We start from the raw sequence: 7,670 nt of genomic DNA, 5'->3' as shown, positions 1-7,670 counted from the left end.
AAAAGGGAACCATTGTATACTGTTGGTGGGAATGTAAGTTGGCGCTGCCACTCTGGAAAACAGCATGGAGCGTCCTCAGTAAGTTAAATAGAACTACCCTATGATCCAGCTATCCCATTTCTAGGTATATATCCAAAGGAATTGAAATCAGGATCTCAAAGAGATACCTGTGTTCCCATGTTCATTGCAGCATTATTCTCAAGAGCCAAGGTATGGAAACAACCTAAATGTCCATCATTGGATGAATGGATAAAGAAAATACGGTTGTCTTCGTTAATTGGGGACACTCTGACAAAGTACCACAGACTGGGGGGCTTAAACAATTTATTTCTCACAGTTCTGGGGGCTGGAAGTCTGCGATCAGGGTGCCAGTGTAGTTGAATTCTGGTGTGGGCCCTCTTCCAGGTCACAGTCAACTCCTATCCTCACATGTCAAAAAGAGAGCAAGAGAACTCCCTGGGGTCCCTTTTATAAGGGCACAGACCCCATTCATGAGGGCTCTGCCCTCATGACCTGATTAGCTCCCCAAGGCCTCACCTTCTAACACCATCACATTAGGAGTTAAGATTTCAAAGTATGAATTTTGGGGGAGACACATTCAGTTCATAACAGTGATATATACATAGGGTGGAATATTATTCAGCCCCTAAAAAGAAAAAAAATCCTGCCATTTGTAACAACATGGATGAACCTGGAGGACATTATGCTAAGTGAAAGAAGCCAGGCACAAAGAGACAAACACTATAGGATATCACTTGTAATGAGGAATCTAAAATATCAAACTCATAGGAGCAAAGGGTAGATGGTGGTTGCCAGGGGCTGAGGGGAGGGGAAACAGGGAGTTATTAGTTAAAGGGTATAAAGTTTTAGTTCTGCAAGATGAATAGGTCCTAGAGATCTGCAATACTGGACTACATAATAAACAAAGAGATAGTGGAAAACTTTTGGAGGTAATGGATATGTCCGTGGTATAGATTGTGGTGATGGTTTCACTGGTGTATACTTGTCTCCAAACTCATCAAGCTTTTTACATTAAATGTGTACAGCTTTTTTGTATGTCAATTAGAACTCAATAAAGTGGTTTTTTTAAGAAGTAAACAGTAAGTGTAAAAGAAAAACATACCAAAAATAGAATAAAGTAGTTTAAATATTACTCCTTAGTTTGCCAATCCTCCAAAAGTCATATTGTCTAACAAAGGCAAGCTGACTTGTCTAAGAAGGGTCCCTGTATATGCCTCATTCCTGTGTCCTGATGAACACATAGCCTGTCCAAAGTGCCTCTCAAGTCATCTTTTAAACTTTGTCATGATGTAAATACCCCTACCGTCAGCTTACCACAAATACAAAAAGGAAGTCTACTTTGAATATACTGGAAACATCCTAACAGCAAAAATTTTAACATACTTGAAATTGAAAGTTGCATTGAGTAGGCTACAATGGGAGACTAACAAAAGAGAAAGAAAATTCAATTACAGTTGACCCTTGCAAAACACGGGTTTGAACTTGAACTACGCCATTCACTTATTTGTGGATTTTTTTTTATGAGTACAGTACTGTAAATGTATTTTCTCTTCCCTACGATTTTCTTAATAACATTTTCTTTTCTCCAGCTTACTTTATTGTAAGAATATAATATATAATACATGTAACATACAAAATATGTGTTAATCGACCATTTATGTTATTGGTTAGGCTTCCAGTCAACAGTAGGCTATTAGTAGTTAAGTTTTGCAGGAGTCAAAAGTTACACGGATTTTTGACTGCTCAGGGGCAGGGGGTGCTGTCGGCACCCCAATCCCTTGCATTGTTCAAGGGTCAACTGTATATGATTCAAAATCATCTTTGGAGTAAATCCAAATTATACAAAAAAGATACTGGGATGATTTGTGTATAGCAGTATCCTCTGACATTTATAGAATGTAGATGCAGAAGAGAAATCTGATAGTGAATAGAAAAGAGGCTGGTTCAGACAAGGTGTGATTCTAAAGAACAATTAATTACATCAGAACAGCAAAAACAAGGCAATGGGAATATATTGTAGCCCACTCAATGCAAAGGTATGTTTTAGGACCATTTATTGTAATCTCAAACAGAATGGGAGAAAATATTTGTAATCCATATATTTGATAGAGTTAATACCCAAAATATGTAAGGAACCCTTAAAACTCAATAGCAAAAAAGCAAATAATTAAAAACTGGGCAAAGGACTTAAATAGACATTTCTCCAGCAATGCTCCCTGAGCAAAGGGCCAGAAATCAGTAGGCTTTCAATCAACTACTGTAAGTTGCTTCAGTGGTTAACTAGAGCTAGTTCCAAATATTTCGGCGTTCCTCCTTCTGGTCACACACGTGGTAGGATTGAAATTCCTCAACCCATTTGGAGAATTTAACTTGTATCTTCCCGTTTGGGCTGGCTAAGTTCTTGCCTGAGCCAATGAAATGTGCAAGGAAGTAAGGAGGGGCTGGTGCCATTGTGGTCATTGAAGTCTGTATTGGAATGGAAGCTCCAGCAGTGCAAGTGATTATAATGAGCAGAATTCCTGTGAGCTGTCAGGCATGTAGCATGGACAATAAATATGTTTCTCTGCTAAGCCACTGAGATTTGAGGGTTATTTGTAACTATATCAAAACCTAACCCATGCTGACCCATACTGTTATTAATCCAGACCATCAGCTGTCCTGGAACAAATTTATCTAAACCTTTACTTCTAGTAATAGAAAGTTTAGTTGTTGGTATCCAGCTGGTAAAAAAAAAAAAAAAAAAAAAAAGGGATATTGGTCTAACTTGCACAGGACAGTGAGAGAGAATAGCTCATAAATAGCTTATTGTACAGGCTTTGGGGTCTACAAAAATTAAGAACAGTCTGCTCAAGTTCTGGCTACTGTGAGCTCTGTGCCATGGGCCAGTCATTGACCTCTCTGAGCACGAATTCTTTTTTTTTTTTAAGATTTATTTATTTATCTGGGTGGGGGGAGAGAGAGAAAGCGTGCATGCACACTCAAGTGGGGGGAGGGGCAGGGTGGGAGAATCTCAAGCAGACTCCTGCCTGAGCACAGAGCCCAGTGTGGGGCTCCATCTCACGACCCTGAGATCATGACCTGAGCCAATACCAAGAGTCGGATGGATGCTCAACCAACTGAGCCACCCAGGCACCCCAGAGTACCAATTCTTTTTAATCTGTAAATCACACAGTAACTATTCCTCAGGGTTATTGTAAGGAGAAAATAAGACAATGGATGTAAAGCACTTGGCACAATGGCCAGAAGACAGCAAGTGTTCAGTAAATGACCATCAACATCATCATCATTATTACTTCTCAGTATGTCTTTACAATCTTCCTTTTGAAATACCATAAGACCAATAACTTGTTAACCTTCTGGCTCCCCACATATCAGAGATAAGCATTTTTTTTTGCATGCAAATATGCCATATTTATTGATTCCTCTGTCTCTGCTCAACGGAAGAAAGTACTGTTGGTAGAAATAAAATATCAGCCTCAACTTGTACATATAACCAAGATCTTGTAAGTCATTACAATGTGTTTTTGAGAGTTGCCACTTCACTGCTCTATAAAAAGCTTCCTGGAAAAAGTATTAACAGATGGCCTCTTACTCTCTGAGACTGTTAGTAGCACACCAGATGGCAACCCAAATGAGAAGATTCAACTTAAATTCTCCAAACTGAAGGAAATGTGACACTAGCTTTTTAATAGGTGTGCAGCCTTAGAGGTAGCAAAGAAATGATCAGTTAAGATAAAAACTCATTTTCTCTCCTTGTTTCAATGTGGAATATAGTCCCCATTGTTTCGCCAGCTTGCCAGATAGTTCATATAAAATGCTGGAAATGGTTTGCCCAACACAAACAGAAATTTTATTTGAAATGACTGACAGATTTATGAGGTGTAAGGCCAGTCCAAAGAATGAAAATACAAGGCAGTGCCCCAGGGACGAGTGCTCTGTGCCACGGACACTCCTTTCTCTCCAGGATCAGTCATTAGTTTGCAACATTTTGCTCTTATTGTTAGAAATATTAGGCTTTTGACAGGGAGGTAATATCTATTCCAAGAAACTTATCATCTTTCCAGATGCCCAGGCATCACTACTATCCAAATTCTCCCAGGTGCCTTTGCATTCCAAAACAACCCTGTCCCATGAAGGTTCAGGAAAAGCCAACAGAGTCTTCATGTTGGCTTAGGAAGGTGTCCTTCTACTATCTTAGGTTACATGAATCAATGAGGATGTCTTTCGATATCAGAGAATCCCCAAATATCAATGTTTGAAGAGGCCATGGACCCCAGCCCTAAAGTTGGTACTCAACTATACCATTCTGCAGGCCACTGTGGATCTTCACATATGGAAGTCAGTTAGGCACATTGTACAGATGGATTTTCAGCAGAGTACCTGAAAACATGGTCTGCAGCATGAACACACAACATTAAAACATGCATATATACTCTCTGAATCAGTCATTTGGGGGAATTGGTAAATCACAGCCTCCCTGACTACACAAGGTCCTCAAGGGGTTAAACCTGGAGATGGTTTAGCCTTGACCACTGCAGCTGTTGTGCAGGGCTGGAGTAGACACAAAGGAAACATGACTTCCACAAACCGCATCAAATTTCCAGGAGCTCCTTCCAGTTTTCTTGTGAACTCTTAGGCCTTCTGGAGATGGTGAAACCCAAGGATTGCATCCACCCCCTGCTCTCATGGACCCTCCATACCTGTGAACTACAAGCTAAGGCTATGGGCACCCTACAATTGGCAGAGACCGCATGGCTCCTGGGCTCTAGGGAACAGGAACAATCTAAAGAAAGAGGGTGTCCAGCAAGGGGACTGACCAGCATAGGAAACCAAGTTCAAAGAAGTACAAATTGTCACGTATACTCAGCACCATCTAAAAGAGAGAAATCCTGAATCTGGGGTCATTAAAGAGGCGATCTTTGCTGGGAGACAGAGACAGATCACTGAGCTCCCTCAGTGCTGGAGTAAAAAACCTACCCCCTGGCCACCTACCTCTCCGAGTGATATTTGGATCCATGATTCCGCTTCCCAGGTCTGTGGATACAGAGAAGGAGACACGAAAGCATTGTGGCTCCTGGAAAGAAGGAAGGCCAGTTATAAACCCTTTCACTTTTTGCTTTCTACATCACTGTCTGGTGTTTCAGTTACCTGACCGTATGCTCATTTCTGATACCCTGACGCAGTTCAAGACTGAGAACCAGACTGTAGAACTGGAATTCTTAACCTGGGGGCCATGATCTTTTAGAATAGGCCTGTAGGAGTTCAATGAACTTCATGGAACCGTATGTATAAATGTGTACACATGCGCACATAAGCACGCGAGGATATGAAGTAAACCATAGGTTCTTGAGATTCCCAAAGTGGTCCATGACTCAAAAAAGGTTAAAAGCCACTTTGCTACCTCCCTCATTGGTGAACTGGGAGGGTGGCATGCCTGGAGCAGGCCTGGGAGCTCCGTGCTGCCCCCCACTCCTGTCATACCTTGCCCTGTGCCTCTCTTCCGTCTTCCTGCTCCTGAGTTGTATCCTTTATAATAAACCAGTAATAAGGGGCACCTGGGTGGCTCAGATGGTTAAGCGTCTGCCTTCAGCTCAGGGCATGATCTCAGGGTCCTGGGATCGAGCCCCATATCAGGCTCCTGGCTCAGTGAGGAGTCTGCTTCTCCCTCTCCCTCCGCCTCTCTCCCCTGCTCATATTCCCTCCCTCTCTCTCTGTCACATGAATAAAAAATAAAATAAAAAATAAAATAAAATAAAATAAACCAGTAATAAGTGTTTTAAAAACACTTCTCTAGAATATGGTGACCCAACCAAGAAGCTGCTCTTGAGAAGCCCTGCCCGCCACTCTCCATCCCGCTTAAATGGCACCCAGGTACCTAGAGGGCACCATCGTACCCCCCAAGTGACAACAACACAATGCCTAAACCACAGCAGGAGTGCCGTTTCTGCTCTACTCCTACAGATTGGCAGCAGAGCTTTTGCCACCTCTCTCAGTTATAACCCACACAACTGTCCTCAAAGTAAAATAACTCTTCTATTGTTTGCTAACCAGTTCCTTGCCCCACAGATCAGTTTGTCTTTTCCGTCCTGCTAAGTCAGTATAATTGGCTCATCTTCCAGGAATTAGAAGAGAGAGCCCGTAGAAGGCTAGTTTTTCTCGATCCTAAAAACGTCTGGATTTTCTTTACCATGTGATGTGTTAGGGCTCAAAAAGAGGCTACGTTAATCTCATAATTAAATGAAAACATGATTGCCAATTAATGGCAGAGGACAATGCATAAACCTGCAAACCACACAGCTCTCCTCTCAGACAAAGAAAGCATTGATATACAAGCAAATATACTGATAATAACCTCGCATATTTATCATGGTGGTGGATATAGGCAAATCCCACAGAGAAAGCCTTCCTTTTGGCTTTGGCGTTGGCCGCCATCCAAAATTCACAGACTATAAACAATGAAAGCCTTTCCATGAACAAAGTTCAGAGTGGAACTCACTTGGGGTCCCCAACTTTCTGAGGAAGTGCTCAAGCCATAAGTCAAAGGACCATTTTCATCAGCCCGAGGTGGCAGGCAGGATAAATGGCCTGGCCGTGAATGCGCGCCTTGAGAAGGAGCTGAGAGGCGCTGAGGAAACGCCGGCGGGACGCTGCCGCCCGTCTCAGCGGGCCTGCACCGGGAAGGAAGGCCCCGGCAAGGTGTCAGGCCGCAGGGGGAAGCCCGGCTCCTCCAGGCCCGGCTCACTCCGGTGACACACAACGGCTTCATTGTTGACTCTCTGTTGAAACGGGTCTGCGGTTTTACTAGCAGCCTCGTTCAGGGGAACGAGCCGGCTGGGCTTTTCTGTTCTAGAAAGCTCGGAAGGTGGAAGATGGCCCCGGGTCAGGTCATGGGCGCTGAAGCCCGCTGACGGCCTCGTCCGGGACATTGGAAGTTGGGTGCGATCGCTGCTCGTGCCGCTGAGCAGATGTCCGCGTCAGCTTACACCGTATTTTCCTGAGGTGTTGACGGGTTGCAGCTTTTGAAGATGTAAATTTGTGATGTGTGAAATGAAAAGTACAGTACCAGGTCCTTTGAAAACCAAAAAGAAAAAAGTGATTTAGAAAAAGATCTTTCCCTTTGAGGTCACTGGGTTGATTTCAGCTCGGGCGGGCCGTTACCAAACCTCATCGTGAAGACTTTCTTTCTAAATGTCGAAGTTGGGGATACTGAGGGGGAAGAAGTCACCTCCTCCTGCCCACTGAATCACAGTTGAGCCCCGCACCTCCTCTGGGCCGGGGTCTCTTGCTTGGGGAGGATGGAAAGTTGGAGATAATGATGGACGCCTATGCCTTCCAGAATACTTGCAACCAGACGTAGGGTTCAGAGAGGACTCTTACACGTAGATCCCCCACAAAAAGGAGTATCGTTGAGGAACTTGGGGATCCTCAATTAGAGCTTTTCTGTGGGCAGACACTGGGTGCTGGGCTAGACTCCTTCCCACACACCAACCTTCTAGGGCCTCCATCAGCATTACAAATGGCTCCGTGTTGTAGAATAGTCTACACAGAATAAACACACATGCAAAGGCCAAATACATACTTTACATATACTGAATAAAGTGTCGGCACAGCTGAGAGGGCTCAACACATCATAGATATTGAGTGTGATT

The sequence above is a fragment of the Halichoerus grypus genome, chromosome X (assembly GCF_964656455.1).
Source record: "Halichoerus grypus chromosome X, mHalGry1.hap1.1, whole genome shotgun sequence".
In the NCBI taxonomy this organism is placed as follows: domain Eukaryota; kingdom Metazoa; phylum Chordata; class Mammalia; order Carnivora; family Phocidae; genus Halichoerus; species Halichoerus grypus.
Note: the sequence above shows the minus strand (reverse complement) of the source record.